At 38.1% G+C, this 19,879-nt stretch overlaps 1 non-coding gene across 1 annotated transcript; it reads right to left on the bottom strand.

Annotated features, from left to right (window-relative positions):
• Nucleotides 1-19,539: 19,539 nt before the first annotated feature.
• LOC141593476 (small nucleolar RNA R71) lies at nucleotides 19,540-19,646 on the bottom strand. The gene has a single exon (XR_012521556.1). It is a non-coding gene; the product is annotated as a small nucleolar RNA R71 (small nucleolar RNA).
• Between the last annotated feature and the right edge of the window lie 233 nt (nucleotides 19,647-19,879).

Here is a 19,879-nt window from a genome sequence, read left to right as displayed (position 1 = left end):
AAAATCATATTTATGCACAAGTTAATTACCCTAACCAACTTAGGACTCAAAATTAGTCTCCACTAACATATTGACAATAATTAACTTATATATTTCTTAAAATTGTTCATAAATGGACTCAAAATTACAATAAAATGTCATAAACTTCAAATAAATCATAAAAATTTCAAATAAATTCAAATTTTAAAATTTTAAACTCATGAACATTCTTGAAAAATACCATGACACTCATAATGTTCAAAAAATTAGGTTAAAAAATTCGAAATTTATCGAGAAAAACAATGTTGCGGTTTATCGGATTTATCAAATATTATCATAAAAATATGAGAAAAATTATTTTAATTTGCATTTCACTTTTCGATCTGAAATAGGTGATAAAATGCAATATGTGACGTTTTTCCTTAGTCATGAAGTATGTTTTAGCAATTATTCACTAATAAAAGTCACTATTTATGCTATTTTTCATCAAAAATTCACAAATCATGCATAAAGACTTCATTATAGCCAATTATTTTACACACATCTTGTAAAATTTCATGTGAAAACATAATAAATTTTTATGACCGGATTCGAAATATTACTCATATTAACCTATTTTTCCATTTAAATTCGATTTTATCATGAAAAATCCATATTTCGAGCATAAGAACTCCAAAAATTATGAAAAATTACATGTCATCAAAATATAATATATGTGAAAACATATCCAAAAACCACTGGAAAAATCGAAGTTTAGCTAATTTTAGTCCAAAAATGACATTTTTAACATAAAATCACATTTTAATGCCATTATTATACAAAATGAACAATAAAAATCCATAAATTAACCAAAATGTCCTAAAAATCACTTAGGACCAGAAACTTTTAACATGCAAAATTATTTCATGATTTATCTTCATAAATCCTAAATAATAAGTTTTATATGTTAATTAAATTAACTCGGAAAAACTAACCCGATCTTGCATACAACAACCATAATGCTCTGATACCACTTGTTAGAAATCTATATCTCATCACTTAACATATTCATATATGTTATATTTAATTTAGTCATAAAATTAAATACAAATCTTATGCATGCAAACATAAGTAAATATAGAGAAGAAATCGTTTTCTCACCATATGATTTTCGGATTAAAAGGGCACCAACACGATCTCCTTATTGTTAGTTCTTGAGCATTCCAAATAATGGATGAATAAAGATTCAAGTATAGAATCTCTCCCAAAAGTGAATACCCAAGGAATACATCTTAAAGACTAAAATAATATGATCTAGTATTAGGATTAGTCTTACTTAAAATTTGACACAAAATATTTATTTGTACTCTTGAATTATTTTGGTCCAAGAGGAGGAGATTTTGTAGTTTTTATTTCTCTAAAAGTTTCAAAAGATGTAGAGAAATCACAGCAATTTCTTACACTAGAAATTTTATGTAAAAATGAATGAATAAAATCCTAGAGAAAAATACCTTTTCTCTTTCTTTTGTTTTGGCCGAAAAAGAGGCCTTGGGTAGGTTGCCCAATGCCTTTTAATTTTGCTCTTCTCAAAAGCTTAGGGTGGCATGGCTAGTAGTTAGCTTTCATGATTGTGTTTTCCACTTAAAACAATTCACACAATTTTTCCACTAACTCCCTCCAAAATACGGTACATATCTATAAAATGGGAGGTCCATTTTATTTTGTCATTTGTCAATTGTGACATATGTGACACGTTACTTGACATGTGAATTTGTAATGTATTTTTATCATATTAAAAATCAACATACTCATAAAATATGTCATTTACAAAATCGACTAGTAATTCGTAATTACTTGTACCAAAACGGTTTATCAAATTATAAATTACAACGTCTTGTATTTATAATAAATTATTCATTCAATTTTAATTTCAAATTATTTCGTAAACAATAATTTTATCTAAGTAATAAAACAATTCAATTACCTAGACCGTATCTAATATAATCAAATTACAATAAGACACGTTAATTTTACTCACAAAATCATCTGTCAATTTTTAAGCAATTTAATTAACTCGTATCGGCATACGATTAATTAAATAATCAATTAAGAGTATTTTCCTATAGGTATGACCTAAGGGGATCAACTGATCACCACCGTCGCACGACAGTAATGTCAAACTCTAGTCAGCCAATCATTACCGATATGTGTGGACCAGTTGACTGTAAAATATTACATCCCACATGTATTCTTAAAATGAGATTTAAACATGTGATCAATATGATCGACAATTGTAATCGTATTATTGTCGGAGGACACATATTCCAACATGGATCACCTGTAGAACAGCATGACTGGCTCCAAACAATTGCAAACAGAAGGTAGTCCAGAACCAGGAAGAGGACAGTGAATGTTGTTATTCAGGCCTGCTGGTATTTGATTTAATTTGGCAGCACAGAAATGAGGTCAGGCTGCAAGCTCATGTAACCAGGCCTGGTTTGGTTGCTCTTGAGGTACAGCGCATAGTTTGTCTTATATTAAGGAATTGTTTACCATTATCTATCTCAAATAAGGAAAGAGAATGGCTGCAAAAGATGCACTTTATATAATTTGCATTTCCATAATATGTACTGTCAGAAAAAAGCACTTGTGATGTAATTTGCTATTATTCAATGAAATTCTTACATTTTAGCAAAAAAAAAAAACAGTTGTTCCTTGAGACCGTTACTCACAAGTTTCTTGAAGATTGTTGTCTTATGCCCAGGTCCTGTCGCACCGGAGAATTGCTTCCTTTTGATCCGGAGCCCGAGAGAACCTTCCGTAGCCGACTCAATGATTTCAAGGAACTCGCCGAATCTTCTAGTTCCAGTGGTTTGGGTCGCGTTCGTACCAATTATCCACTCCGTGACGAAAAAGAAGGTTCTAGTTCATCATCTCCATCACCACCACCATCACCAATCAAGAAAATGGTGAAGCTTTCCGATCATTCCAAGCCCACCGCGGCTATGCTTCCTAAGGGTATTACTACTACCCAAATTGGAGCCACTGATTTCGAGATTAAGCCGGCTTTCATTAGCCTTGTGGAGAGAAAGCAATTTAGGGGAAGTCCTTTGGAGGATCCCAATTTGCATGTGCAAAACTTTTGTGACTATTGCTTAATGATTAGGCAAACGGGAGTCACACAATCTCAAATAAAGGATATATTTGTCCCTTTCTCATTAAAGGACAAGGCTAAGCTATGGATCAATAGCCTTGATAAAACCACCATGGAGATCGCCATTGGGATACTTTGACTCTTACTTTTTATCAAATGTATCTTCCACCGGAAAAGACATAAACTTTGAGGAGTCAAACACGGGGTTCCGTCAATAAGGGCTAGAGAGCCTTTTTTTAAGCTTGGGAGAGGTACAAGGAGTTTCGAAGACCATGCCTACATCATGGGTTGGATCCTTGGTTTCTCGCTATTACATTCTACAATGGAGGTTGTGCCAAGTCCCTCCGTGTTCTCAATTCCCCTAACAATGGGGGGTTTGATCAAATTGACACTGATATTGCTCATGCCACAATTGAATCCATGGCGATTCATTATTCACAATATGTCAATTCCCGAAGTACACCACTAAAGACAAAGGAGGAGTCTTCTGATACATCCGTCTTGAAGATTCAAATTGCCTTGCTTCAACAAAAATCGGAGTCCCAAAGTGCGGCTTCATCTCTTCAACAAGTCAATGCCATGTCCACTACCGACCAAATACTTGTTTGTGAAGGTTGCGGAGGTGTGGGACATTGCATCGTCTTATGTCGTGCCACCATTAAGGAGGTAAATGCTTTTCAAAGTTTTAGACAAAGTTCATTTCCACCTGGTACTTTTTCAAACACTTACAATCCTAATACCAAGTACCACCCGAATTTGTCTTACAAAAGCGCAAATGTGCTAATTCCTCCACCCCAAAATACTCCCAACAACCACAAAACAATTTTGTGCCTCAACAAAAACAATAAAATACCTTCATTTCACAACAACAAAGGTTCAATTATCCACCGGGCTATCAAAATCAAAATAAAAGCCAAAATCAAAATCAAAGGCCACCACAACAAAACTTCCAACCAACTCAAGGTCAATCTTCAAATTCCAAACAACATGACCAAGGGGGAGCAAACTTGAAGCTTTGGTGATGCAAATGGCTAAGACCCAATCCGAATTGTTGGCTCAAATGCAAAAGAGTGATCAAGCTCACAATGCCGCCATCAAAATGCTAGAGAATCAAATGGCGCAACTAGCCGCTTCTAGCTCTCAAAGAAAGACGAGTCAACTACTACCCCAAGATGAGACTCCACATGATACCGTTATTGCTATTACCTTGAGAAGTGGTACCAAGTATGATAAGCCCCCTATACCTAAAAAAAGTGAGAAGGTACTTGTTGAAATGGAGGTTTCTCCTATCCCAAAGAAAGTTGATGCCATTCCAAAGAAGGTTGTTGAACCGATTGTTATAGAAGAGGTGAAAGATGTGGAGGATGCTCCTCCAAAGAAAGATGTTGAAGTCAAAGTTCCCAAAAAAGTCAAAGTGCCCTTTCCCTCATCGATTGGCCAAATATCAAAAGGAGACTCAATTCGGTAAGTTTATGGAAGTGGTGAAGAATTTACAGGTAACCGTTCATTTTAACGAATTAATCACTCAAATTCCATCATATACTAAAGTCATGAAAGACATCTTAACTAAGAAGAGGACTTTTAATGATGTTGAAACTATCGCATTCACCGTCGAGTGTAGTGCTCATTTGCAAAATAAGTCCCCTCCTAAGTGAAAAGATCCCGGTAGCTTTCCTATTCCATGCACCATTGGCACCTATACTATTGACAAATCTTTATGTAATTTAGGTGCAAGTGTGAGTGTGATGCCATATTCTATCTGTAATAAGCTAAATATGGGAGTCTTGAAATGTACTAGTGTCACTTTGCAAATGGCGGACCGTTCTATAAAATTCCCTTTGGGAGTTTTGGAGGATGTTCCGGTTAAAGTTGGTAAATTTTTCATTCCGATTGATTTTATTGTTCTTGACATGGCCGAAGATGCACAAATCCCAATCATTTTGTACATACCGCGGGTGTGGTAGTTGATGTTAATAATGGTAATTTAACCTTGAAAGTTAGTGACGATAAGGTCACATATAACTTGAATAGTGCTATGAAGAGTCCAGTGCTTGAAGAGTCTTGTTATTCTATTGACGTTTTGGATATTGTTGATGTTGTTATAGAAGACTCTATTTCTCGATCTTTGACTACAGATCCCTTGGAGGCACTCTTCTTATTGGAATCATTTGCAGGTGATGATGAGATTAGATGTGAGGAAGTGGATGCTTTGGAGGTTGAATTGGATGGAGAAGAGCTATCATTGGAGGAAAGCTCATAATTTGTAGGTTGGTTTCTACTCCTCAAGACCTTAAGGTACAAAAACCCGAACTTAGACCCCTCCCCTCTAATTTGAAGTATGCTTTTCTAGATGAGTCGAAAATATGTCCGTTCATAGTTAGTGCTCAGTTGAGTGAGAGTCAATTATCTTCTTTGTTTCAAGTTTTAATAACTCACAAGAAAGCCATTGGTTATAAACTTGTTGATTTGAAGAGCATAATCCCGGATTTTTGCATGCATAGAATTTACCTTGAAGAAGATCATAAACCATGTGTCCAAGCTCAAAGACGATTAAATCCGAGCGTGCCAGAAGTGGTTAAAAAGGAGGTCATTAAATTGTTGGATGCAAGAATCATTTATGCAATTTCCGACTTTAAATGGGTTAGTCCGTTTAAAGTGGTTCCTAAAAAAGGAGGAACCACCGTAATAAAAAATGATAAAAATGAACTCATTTCCACTAGAATTGTGACGGTATGACGTATGTGTATTGGCTATAGGAGGTTAAATTTGGCCACCAAGACAGACCATTACCCATGACCCTTTATTGACCAAATGTTGGAAAAGTTGGCATGTCACAAGTACTTTTGCTACTTAGATGGTAATTCCTGGTTCATTCAAATACTCATTTACCCGGATGACAAAGAGAAGACCACATTTACATGTCCCTATGGTACATTTGCTTATCGTAGGATGCCTTTTGGTCTTTATAATGCCCCCTCTACTTTCCAACGTTGCATAATAAGCATCTTTTCTGATTTCATTGAATCTATCATGGAGGTGTTTATGGATGATTTTAGTGTTTATGGTTCTTCATTTGATGCATGCTTGGCTAACTTGACTAACTTTTTGAAGCGTTGTGAAGAAGTTGACTTAGTTTTGAATTGGGAAAAGTGCCACTTCATGGTGAATGAAGGAGTGGTGCTTGGCCATATTATTTCTGAAAGAGGAATTGAAGTGGACTGTGCTAAGGTCCAACTTATTGAACAACTACCCCCACCAGTAAATGTAAAAAGTGCAAGGAGTTTCTTACGCTATGCGGGATTTTATCACCGTTTCATCAAAGATTTTTCTAAAATTGTCAAACCCTTTACGGAGCTTCTTTTAAAAGATGCTCCATTTGTTTTTACTAATGATTTTTTTAAGTCTTTTAATAGGATCAAGAAGGCTTTAATCTCCGCACCTATCATCCAATAACTAGATTGGAACTTGTCATTCAAACTCATGTGTGATGCAAGTAACTATGCGGTAGGTGTCGTGCTAGTACAAAGGAAAGATAGGGTACTCCATGCTATCTACTATGCTAGCAAAACCTTGGATGTGGCTCAAATCAACTATGCCACCACAAAGAAAGAGCTACTTGTCATTGTCTATGCCTTAGACAAATTCCACTCTTATATAATTGGGTCCAAAGTCATTGTTCATACCGATCATGCAGCTTTGAAGTATCTTCTAGCCAAGCAAAAGGCCAAGCCAAGGCTTATAAGATGTATATTGCTCTTGCAAGAATTTGATCTTGAGATTCGTGACAAGAAGGGGGCCGAAAATGTTGTTGCCGATCACTTATTCCGATTGAAGTATGAAGATGGAGATACTGATATACCTATTGATGATTCTTTCGCCGATGACTCCGTGATGATGTTGGAGGCCCATAATCCATGGTATGCCGACATAGCCAGCTTTCTAGTTGTAAAGGAGTTGTCACCCGACCTTTCATATCAACAAAGAAAGAAATTCTTACATGATGCCAAGTTCTTCCTTTTGGATGATCCTTATTTTTCAAACATTGCTCTGATGGGCTATTTCGGAGACGTGTCCCGCATTGGGATGTGAAAGGTGTGCTTGAAGGATGTCATTCTTCTCCTTATGGTGGTCATCATGGACCATCCAAGACCATTTCAAAGGTATTGCAATCCGGTTTCTATTGGCCTACCATGTTCCAAGATGCCAAGAATTTTGTGATGGCATGAGATGCTTGCCAAATAATGGGCTCAATTTCAAGAAGGCACGAGATGCCTTTGAATGGTATCTCAGAAGTGGAGGTGTTTGATGTGTGGGGTATCGATTACCAAGGTTCATTTCAAACATCTAGAGGTAATCATTACATATTGTCGTCGTTGATTATGTCTCTAAATGGATTGAGTCAATAGCTACTCCCACCAATGATGCCCGAACCATGATAAATTTGTTAAAAAAGATCATCTTCCCAAGATTTGGTGTGCCTAGAGCGGTCATTAGTGATCATGGTACTCACTTTGGTGAGAAACAACTTGATGCATTGCTAGCATAAAGTATGGGGTTTCCCATAGAAGAGGTTTGGCCTATCATCCATAAACGAGTTTCCAAGTAGAAGTTTCAAACCGTGACCTCAAGTCCATAGTTGAGAAAGTTATTGCCAAATCAAGGAAATTTTGGAGCATGAAGCTAGATGACACCTTATGGGCCTACCGTACCGCGTTCAAGACACATATTGGTACCTCACCATATAGGTTAGTTTATGGAAAAGCTTGTCATCTACCGGTCGAGATGGAGCACAAGGCATATTGGGCGGACAAGGAGCTTAATATGGATGCCAAGTTAAGCGGAGAAAGAGGATTATTGCAACTCAATGACCTTGATGAATTCCGCTTACAAGCCTATGAAAGTTCCCGTATTTACAAGGAGAAGACAAAAGGGTGGCATGATAAAAAGATTTTAAATAAAGAATTCAAGATCGGTGATAAGGTACTATTGCTCAATTCCCGTTTCAAGCTATTTTCGGAAAAGCTACGATAAAAGTGGTCCGGTCCATTTACCGTTACTAATGTCAACAAGTTTGGTTCCGTTAAAGTAATGACCACCAATGGAGAAAAATTCAAATCTAATGGCCATCGTTTGAAGGTTTATCATGAGAATGTGATCGTTGGAGTTGTATAGGAGATCTCCTTGAGTCCTCTACCTATGGAAGCTTAACTCATTCAAACTTCTTACATCATGCGGGACGTAAAATCGGCGTTATCAGGAGGCAACCCGTGTTTTCATTTGTTTTTGTTTTTAATTTATTGAACAATTTAATGTTTTCGTAAAATTAGGAATAATTTCTAGACTAGTTGGTATTTTGAAATGTGATTTGTAGGTGATTGAAAATGAGAATAATGCCTTTTGGAAGGATAGCACGCTTCCCCATGCAAGGAACGTCGTTCGGGGCCGTAACTTTCAAATACGGAATAGGAATAAGCAATACGAAGTAAGAAAGTCAAAACGCGAAGGGACGATCAACCCCGATCGAGGTGGGGTGTCCCTGATCGGGGAAGTGGATTTGTAATTTTTTGGTGTTTATTCTTAAACATGGGATGCTCTAAAGTTGCTCATTTGTTCTACACTCCCACGACGGTACTTCTTATCCTTGTCCTCTCTATTTTTCTTCATTTTTCACCTCAAATCACACCAAAAACCACTTTCAACATCAAGAATCCAAGGTTTGTTCATCAATAATCATCAATAAGTAAGTTTCTACTTCATTTCTCTTTGATTTCATCCATTTATTCCCCTTTAATTCCAATTTCTCAAACCCTAACTCAATTTGGGGGTTTTTGATTTGTTATTCATTTATGCTAGAAATTGGTTTTATTGTGTTATATTATTATTTGTAGGCTAAGTTAGTTCACTAATTTGTTCTATTATGCTTGATTTGGATGATTATATGCTTGTTTTGAGTTGAAATTCTTGTCTAAAATTTCAGAAATTCAATGGCACCTAAAAAGGGAAGCAAGCTAGGTTCTTCAAAGAGAAGGAGGAGTGAAGCGGAAGCATCCCATGATGCAGACGATGTCTAAATGCAAGAAACACTGGAATGACATGATCCATCTTTCACACAAGTCATCTTCACTACCAAGAGACAATGGTAAAATTGGGTGTCTCTAAGAAGCAAGGGTATGAAAGATACTAAATTATTTAATCATGCTTCTTTAAAGAGTATTGATCTAGATAAACATGTTAAATCATTGTTTGTAGGTCTAGATATGAAACTTGCATACACAATGAACTATAAGGCCTTCCCCAAACTCACTCTTGAGTTCTTGAGCTTATTTGAATTTCATAAGTAAAAAAAGAAGGATTTTGTTTTTGGTGTTAGTTTCCGGTTGTTAATGAAGATTATAGGGTGACTCTTGGCGCTTTTGCGGAGATATTTAGCTTGAAACATGAGGGCTTGCATATCGAGTCACCCGAACATTATAACCCAAGAAATACTTGGAATGCTATTTCTCATCTCCCTTTTAAAGATTGGAATCATGTACTTCACCAATACATTCACTACCCCGCCATTCGTATATGGCAACGATTCATGGGTTGGACCTTCTTGGGTAGGAATGAGCCTCACTCGGTGAGGATATTGGAGGTGGAAATATTGGGTGCATTTCTAAATGTTGATGGTGATGAGAAATGAGAATCAATCTCCCCTACCACTTTGCGGTTCATTTGACTAAACAATGTAACCCATCCACTAGCTCTATTGTGTTGGGTGGGTTGGTGGCTAGGATTTCTACAAAGGTATGCCAGTTTAACCAAGAGACTACCCATTTGCAACCTTTGGGTTCAACGGGGGAGGCGGGTGATGGACTAGATTATGAATATTTTCTATCTTTTTGAATTGGTTTAGAAATTCTCACCCTAATATGATTTGGAAAATTGGTAGGAATGACTCAATTAGTTTTCTGGGTGAAATTTCTAAATTAACAGCTATTGTCCACACTAAATCTTAGCGCGGGGTGCCCCGTTTAAAAGACCCACTTATCTCTTACCTTTAGGTGCGGACACACCTAATGCACCTACTCTTGTGCGACAAGAAAGAGGCCAATCCTATACTGCTCCTCCTTTCACCTCTAACAATGAATTGATGGATATGATGCGTGACTTAAGCCTTAACATGAACACCATGCAAAATGGCCAAAGACTTGCCTTGCACCCCATTTATGATCACTTTGATAGACAATGAGTTATTCCATCCGAGGGCCCTCACCCCTCATTCTATCCTTAGCCCAAGGGCGGGTTTCCGTCTTTTTCTGGTTCTGATGCAGATACTTATGAGCCCGATCCGGATTATTTTGGTTCAGATTATGGAGTGGAGGCCATATGCGGACGTTATGGTGTATATGGAGGCTATGATGGTTATGCATGGTGGCTATGGAGGAGAGGCTACTAGTGGAAGAGATATTTATGGGTATATCAATCCTTTTCAAGTTGGGGACCAAGGTGGAAGTTCTCAAGGTGATGGTGCATCGGGATCCGGTGGAGATCAAGCACCAAGTGAAAAGTCGGGCTATAGCTGTTGGCCCTTTTCTTGATGTGATGATGATTGGAAGGATCCCCCATATATATACTAGCTTGGGGGAGGTTAGCTAGTTTAGTAAGTATGTTTTCCTTTTCACTTTAGTTATTTTTCCTGCATCCCATTAGATATAGCCTCTTGTCTTACTTGTTTATGTGCTTTGAGCAATTTTTACGGTTAGCTTGGATGCTTTATATGTTGGCACAGTGAAGACAATGTTATATTTAGCTTGGGGGGGAGATTGCATTTGCATTTTAGTTAGCTTGCGTTGTAGAAAGTTCTGAATATTTTTTGAGAATTGTGTTGTTTTTGCTTCTTATGCTTTGCTTGGCCTACCTTTTGTCATGGTATATGTGTTTATGCCCTCTTGAATGTCCCAATGATAGCTTAATAGCTAATGATTCTTTACTATTAATGGGATAATTGCATTCATGAGGATGTCTTGACAAAGTAGGTGGAAGATGGAATTTGAACCAAATAGGCTTGATCTTGACTTTTGGCAAGCCACAAAATGGTAAGGTAGAGCCTTCTTGGACCGATACATCTATATCTGGTCTCACTTAGGTGAGTGTAGGTCTCCTTATGGTATGTGTTACATCAATAATGCACAAGTATGGTTTTGATTTCATCTCTTTGTAAGCATTACTTTCATAATATGTTATGCATTCGAAGCCATTCACATTGACTATGTTGCCCAATTCTAGCCCCTTCTTACACATGTTTACAACTTATCTAGCTACATTCTATACTTGCCTACCTTGTTAAGCTAGTAGCTATGTCATTGGTGTTAGGGTGCTCATTTGGGATATGCTTTGGTTGTGTCATTGTGAGTTTGGTTAGACGAAATTGCTATTTCAGTTTCATTTGATTATGAAAGAAAAGATAAAGTGAAAAGAAAGTTGGTGTAACACCCCCTCATACCAAGGTACCTTACCAAGGACTACCCTAGCATGAGAGGTTGTTACCATCTCGGTTGCCCGAGGTTAGTATATCAAAAGCAACAATCCAAAATAACTTTATTAAAGTATAAAGAGTTTAACGATTACATAATCTCAGACCAACTCAAAATAAAAAAAAATGTAAGGAACTCAATACAACTGAAATCAAAGACAGCTAAACTCGTAACAGCGGAAGCTAGACTTGAAGTGATGACTCCCCATGACTCTCCCATAGCTAAACATCTGCAATACCTGTCTTAATCTGCTCACCATCCCCAAATGGATCACCGCAGGTTTTACAAAACAACAACATGGGGTCAGTACCATTCAATCAAGGTAAGACAAACAAACAATGTAATCGGCTAATCATCCTCCACAGTAACTGACTACACACCGAAGTGTGTAGCCCTGCCGGATTACCCATCACAACAGGTAATCCACTCCGCCGAGGGGGACCGCAGCCCATCCCCACCTAAGTCCCGCTCATCAACGAGCGACAACCCTGTACCTTAATGTGCACATCCCCTCCTGCGACGGGTTCCACGGGGGGCGAACTAGGGTGTGAAGCCACTCCCGCAAGTGACTCCACCACAACCAACCCAACACCACAGCATCACAGCTGTCACAACACCACAACCGTCACAACACAACCACATCACCACCGTCACCATAACACCAATACTCCGATGATCAGCAGATAACAACAGTTACAACACAAACACAATCTTAAATCAATTAACAGTAACTGAGTAGGGAAACCCTACCTTTTCGCAATCCGCATACGCTGCAATCAATCATACAAATGCATAACAAATACCACATCATCACCTACAAAAACAATCACATAATTCCAATCACTAACTGCAAAACCCCATTTCCCCCAATTCATGATTAAAGGCAAACCCTAAAATTAATCATCAACAAAAATGGGAATAAAGACTTACCGACGAAAGGATAAAGGATTGAATGCGATTGCTAAGATTGTCCATACATACACAGAGGAGAGATTGGGAGTGATTAGAGCGTCGTAGGTTTGATTAGGTTTGTAAATGGTGTTTTAGAAACTGATTATCGAATTATATAATCTCTAATTACTCCCGAATCAAACCGCTCAAATATTACTCGCCAGACCGGATACTCGATCGAGTATTCATCATACTCGGCCAAGTGTTCCTCGACAGTAGCCAAACAGATCCACGACACACACTACTCGACCGAGTAGGCCATACTCGGTCGAGTACCAGCCTATAAAATCCGTAGTATTACAGTCTTCCCCCCTTAAAAAGAACTTCGTCCCCGAAGTTCCAACCTAACCTATAAAACATGAACACCTAACACTAACTAGCAACTCAATGCCAAGACAATCCACAAAATAAGATCAACCATCAAAACGGAAAGTTACATTTTACCATCCTTAAAACGAACTTCGTCCTCGAAGTTTACTCACACACCTAAACATCCTCACACATAATCCGTTACTCACACTCCTAAACATCATACTACTACGAGCACTGCCATTACCTGTAATAAAATCGACCATCACACAAATCCATCCTTATTTTATACCAACACTCAAACTTCCAATTGCAACCTGTATGACCATCAAACTCTCTTGTCGCATCCTACTCCTCTTAAGATAAATGTTATGTCCTCGTAACTCACTAATACTAGGTCCTTTGCTATACCTCCCATAATCCTCATTACTACCGCATGACAACGATAACCCACTATAACCTCAACACCTACAACCATTCCTATATCCAGGACTCTCTTTATTTAACAGTTCTCGTGCCTCAATTATTCGGTACTCCCATAACATATATCATAAAATCATCAGTATAACCACTACTCCATCTCTTCTACATTACCACAACATGACATACTTCTATATACGTATACACTCATCTCCATAATCTTATCTCACAATCCTCAAGTGTTACACATACTTACATTAGCTTCTCAAGTTTATCTCTTTTATTACCACAAAACTCACCCTTAACTTGACATGACACTAAGTTCCAAAACTCCGTACTCACTGCCCCAATAGAAGGTGCGAAACCACATGCACTTTCAGTTCAATACCACACATGCTCCATAATTCTCTTGTCACCACTATGTCCACCAATGCCTCATCTAAAACAAAATCAAAAGTACTCCAACAACCTCTCACCACTGTGTCCCATTAACAGTTTATTACTATACCATGACAACAACAGAACCATACCCAACTCTCTTTCCTATCATACACTATAAAAACCAACAGAACCATACCCATAACGACACTGGCAAGAAACATCGGGAAATAAAACAAGGGTTTATATGCCCCAACCGACACTGACAAGAACTAGCAGTAAACAAACAACGATCTATGGCAACACGAAACACAACACGAACTACCGTGCACAGTGCACAACAACCATATTAATAGCCATCATAACTTTTACAATCTCATAACACTGACTCAGCACAACTTCCTTGACCACAAGACTTTCCTAAAATTGCTCTACCAGATCACGACACATCATATTAGACAAAGATCACAAATACCAACCTTATGGATATTATCCATACCATGACTCTTGAGGCCGGAACCTCACACCATTACTTACAGATATCATACATATATATATAAGTATAACATATGACGCAGAACACACATATAAAGACTCGTAACTATCACGCCATACCATTACTCGTGAGGCCAAGACCTCACATAAAGTTTTACACACCTCATTGACCCATAATCGAATTTAAGTAGCCAATCCTGTTCACGTAAGTTACCACTTGACAATGAATACCTCTCATCCGGACTTAACTCAGGTGCCCTTCATAACATATCCTCTCATACACACAATTATCACCCCTCCGGCAAATGTAGCCATAACATCAGTACCCAACTTCCAGCGAACACCTCATATATCCACATCTTATACTCCCTCACAACCAAACATACTAATCACCTCCACAAAAACAACCTCATTATAACAACTAACTTCCCTAAAGTAACATCCTTCATGTGACTACTCTCTTACTATCACTTATTAATATAACAATCTGTTTCCTCTCTTTGGTTATCATCCCAAATAACGAACATCCAATCCATCAACAAAACATACCTCAACATTATTCCCAATTCTATCCTTTATCATATCGTTACCTAACTCTCTACCAAAATCTCAGATCGTGCAAAGACTCTACAAGCTTCTTATTCCCTTAATACCTCGAAACTCACGGCTAAGATGTCGTCCTGCTCTCCTATATAACCATTAACTCACACCCTCTAGTGAGGCTATCGTAAATTTCCATAATTTCCTACCTTCATGATCCTTAACTCCGGTCAACGTTATCTCAACTTACTTCCATCCCTCTTTCCCCCTTTTTACTCAATAATACCAATTAATAATTCATCTCCTTTCTCTTTCTACCTAACTCTTTAGTAATTTGTTTATTTCCCATAGCTCCACAACTCTAGTTTCATTAATTCATATCAATATCTTATCATTCTTCTTATCATTTATCCTCTCTCATCTGGCTTCTCACTCACCCTTGTCACCATCAAGTCCACACACTAACAGTTACTCTTTAATTAGTCGTATCTCTTTTTCGTATCTCTAGAAAACAAAAAATTTACCTCATACCGTTAATTTCCCAAAAAATTACACACTAGGCTCACCCCTTGATATTCCAAATTCCCAAACTCAGTCACTATCTACAAATCCACATCGCGACATAACTCCATCTACGTTCACTATATACCCCTCTACTTCATCCCTCTAAAGCAACTTTTCATTACATATATCCTTAAGCAACACAATCCTAACCGTCTCCCTCCATAAATCCTTACACATCCCAATTTGCCACTATTCGCATCCCTCATCTCGATCTTTCATCCTGACATTTCTTTACACTTATCACTCTTGCCCATAAACACTGACTTTTATATTACTCAACACACGACTATATCACTCACCATATCTCACCAACATGTTCCTTACCTTGATTAACTCATCATTCCTCTCTTTCCTTTTTCCACTATCCCTCAGAACCATATTAACACATGTATTCCTTACCCAACACATGTCCTTCACAAGCCGGAATTCTCCTTGTCATAGCCTTTGGTAACTTACGTATCCAGACCGTCACATATATAAAAGAACGCTTTAAGACCCAAAACATACATGTGTACATATGCTACGACTCAAAACAATGTAAGAACATAACCACCGACTCAAAACAAAAGTAAGAACATAGCCTTCGATTAAAATTTAAGGTAAAAACATAGCCACCGACTCAAAATGGCCGCCCACTGAGGTACTCGGTCGAGTACGTGGCATACTAGGCCGAGTACAGGGTACTCGGTCGAGTATGAGACTACTCGGTCGAGTTCAGGACTCCAAAAGCTAAACAGGATTATCACAGAGATATTACTCGGCCGAATATGGAATACTCGGTCGAGTATGAAAGATACTCGGCCGAGTAGGGACTACTCGGTCGAGTATCGGCACAGTTCTCAACACCGTCCAGTTTTCGTAAAATAGTCATATCTCACTCATTACTTGGTCATTTTGGGCGTGTGACCTATCGTTAGAATCGTAAGAAGACAAACTATCACCTCAACTTAGAATCACAGCAATATCATTTCTAGAACTAGACTTATGATTGTTTTAAGACAACCATTTCGTAAACGATCTTCATACTAATCAAATTTTCTAAACAAAACGACGTGAACACGAATAAAGCAAACAATAACAACTTAATACTCCTAAAAACCAGTACATAGGTGAACTTTCATCATATCCACACGTACATTAAACACACATAAACTTACGACAACAAACTTAAACATGCAATTCTATGTATTATGCCTCGCTACCCAAAGTTAAGCATATTACGTCATAAACCTGAAAGCCACATAGTAAACACGTAACATGCCAATACCTTTCAAGCCAAAACCGTTTCAACTGATTTCACACATCAATTTCATCATGCCTTTCTACCACTTTCACAATGTTCTTCACAGATTTTCATACATTACACCTTCTACCACATGTTCCAAGCATTCAATTTCGACACACTACACGCATGAATCAAATAAACACACAACACAGTTCCCCCTGTGACCGGCTTGAGTTTGTGAGGAGCATAGTGCGACTCCGGGACGTCTCCCAAGTCCTTGCGGTAGCTCCAAATAACTCACCCCGGGTTCATTTTATTTAGACTCCCTAAATTCATTGGGTTCATTGGTTTTAGGTGCCGGAATCGTCGGCTCTTATACCACTTTGTAACACCCCCTCATACCAAGGTACCTTACCAAGGACTACCCTAGCATGAGAGGCTGTTACCATCTCGGTTGCCCGAGGTTAGTATATCAAAAGCAACAATCCAAAATAATTTTATTAAAGTATAAAGAGTTTAACGATTACATAATCTTAGACCAGCTCAAAATAAAAAAAAATGTAAGAACTCAATACAACTGAAATCAAAGACAGCTAAACTCATAACAGCGGAAGCTAGACTCGAAGTGATGACTCCCTATGACTCTCCCAAAGCTAAACATCTGCATTACCTGTCTTAATCTGCTCACCATCTGATGTGACCATAATTAACGCATATTTAGCCCCCGAATTAGCCTTGTTCCCATGCTTTTTAGTGCATATTTGGGTCATTTATTGTCTTTAGTTCTTTGTTTTGCATATTCTTTGAGATTTTGATCCTTTGGTAGGAAAGGAGTAAGAATCTTGCATTTTCATGGCAAAACGAGACTAAATTGATTGAATTCAATGACCAAGCATCAAGGAGAGACAAGATTAGACGGCCTTTGTACATATTATAGTAGTTGGGCAAATGACGAGAAAGGATCCTTGCATCCCCGAGGAAATCCCCAAGGATTTTATGAAGAAAAGAGAAGAAAAGAAGAATAAACAATGCTGAGCTACAATCCGAGCGGATTGTCCTGAATCCGCCCGTCCTCCACAAGCACAATTCGTGCGTCCTCCTTCAAAGACGCCCGGACAGCAGCCACAGAATCCGCCCGGATTCCCCTGAAGACGCCCGTCTTCCCGTGCTACAATCCGCCCGTCCTGACTCCAATACGCACTGATTCCAGCACAGCGAAATTTCGTTCCTTCAAGCTACAAAGAAAGAAGCCCTTCCTTCAAAAAATACCGGCGTCTCCCTGCTCAATCTAAAAAGTGTAATTACTAGTTTAGCCCTTAGTTAACCCTAATGCATCCACCTAATTTCCACTATAAATACCACATTAGTCTAATTAGAAGAGCATGTTCTTCTTATCAATTCTTAGAGTAGTTAATATCAATCAAATCTCTCTTTAGTTTTGTAATCAACAATTAATCAAGTTTTAATACAAGTTTTATTTCCTTAATCTCTCTTTTGTTCATCCTTTATTTTGGGTAATTGAAGATTATTTGGGTTATTATTGGGAGATTGACAACCTCTCAATCAAGCACCAAGTACTTCAATTCTTTTATCTTTGCTTTATTATTGGAATCATTAGCTAGGGTTAATGGGTAATTAGGGGAAACCAACATGGGGAATGATTCATGCTTAAATTAATATGCTTTCATGGTTTATTTGCTTGCTTGTTTTGATCTCAACTCATGCACATGTTATGTTTGATGAAATGCGAGCCTATGAATCCTTGCATTTTTTACCCATCACCTATCTTTTCAATGAGACTTGTAAGACATAAACCAACTCGAGTCTCATTAGACCATGCATGTTGTTGAGTAGGGAAGATTAAGTCGACTTGTAGGTGTTGTACAATCTAATCGATTCGGCTCCGGGACCCAAACTTTCCTAGGATTGTAAGATATAACCCAACTCAATCCATCACAACAATAATTGCTTGCTTATAATTTGAGAACATGTTTGTATGATCAATTCCCATGATTCCCCTATGACCCCATGACACCCTAGTGCTTTTTATCAATTGTTTACAACTCTTTTAATTCATCTTGCTTGTTTACTTTCATTGCTATTTAGTTTAGTGACCTTCTACATCAACACAAATTGTGACACCCCTAAGACACCACTAGTTTCAATAGAAATCTCATCTCAATTCCCGTCCCTTGGGATCCGACCTTTACTTGCCTCTTTACAAATTGTAGAGTTGTTTGTGAAGCTATAAATTGTGTTTTGATTGGACGTGACCCAACGACAACATATCATACCATTCTCGCGTTCACACCAAAAATGGCGCCGTTGCCAGGGACGGTGTTAGCTTGATTTAGATTTTCTTATATTGTTATTAGTTGTGTCTTTCTTTGCCTTGGGGAATTAAAACTCCTCAAGGTTTGTTCTAATTGTTTTCAAGTTGTTTGATATTTTGCATGTCTAGAAGGTCACAAGGTGATTTGTTACCTTTTGATCGTGAAATTGAAAGAACTTTGACAACCAATAGAAGACTTGCTAGGAGGAATTTGAGAGGTATTAGTGAGGTTGTAGATATTCAACCAACTATTAAGTTCATCAACCCTTTTGCAAGAGAAGGTGAGGAGAACCCATTACAAAATACCACACAAAATCAACCTACAATGCCTAAGTTTTCATCACATTCCGTACCCACCGAGGAGAACCTACCCAATGGTACTCCCACACCACAACATCTAACCGGAAATTTTATTGCCAAATCCGCTTTTATCCAATTAGTCGAAAGGAGCCAATTTGGGGGGATGCCTAGTGAAGACCCTCATTCTCATATGGAAACCTTTTGTGACTATTGTGATGCGATTTCTCAAACCGGTGTAACTCAAGACCAAATTCGATGGGTCTTATTTCCTTTTTCTCTAATTGGCACCGCGAAACAATGGTTGAAGGGCCTTGATAAGGCCACTCTCGGAATTGATTCTTGGAAGAAGTTGGCTCTAGCTTTCTACAATAAATTCTACCCACCGGAAAATACTAACATGCTAAGAGCTCAAATTACGGGTTTTAAGCAAAGGGATGAAGAATCTTTGTATGAAGCTTGGGAGCGGTTCAAGGGAATTTGTCGCTCATGTCCTCACCATGGACTTAGCGAATGGTTCTTGATTGGTACAACAATTTTGGAACGGTTTATATGAAGATTCAAGGAACATTCTCAATATGGGATCAAATGGAATGTTCACCGAAGTTGATGACAATCAAACATGGAACAAAATTGAGGAAATGGCGGTCCATAGCTCACAATATAGTAGACCTCGCAAGGCTACTAGAGGAGGAAAGCATGAAGTGGACTCCGTTACTCAATTGGGTGCTCAACTTAGT

Source organism: Silene latifolia, chromosome 7, assembly GCF_048544455.1.
Source record: "Silene latifolia isolate original U9 population chromosome 7, ASM4854445v1, whole genome shotgun sequence".
Lineage (NCBI taxonomy): Eukaryota > Viridiplantae > Streptophyta > Magnoliopsida > Caryophyllales > Caryophyllaceae > Silene > Silene latifolia.
Note: the sequence above shows the minus strand (reverse complement) of the source record. Positions and strands in the feature narration are given on the sequence as shown.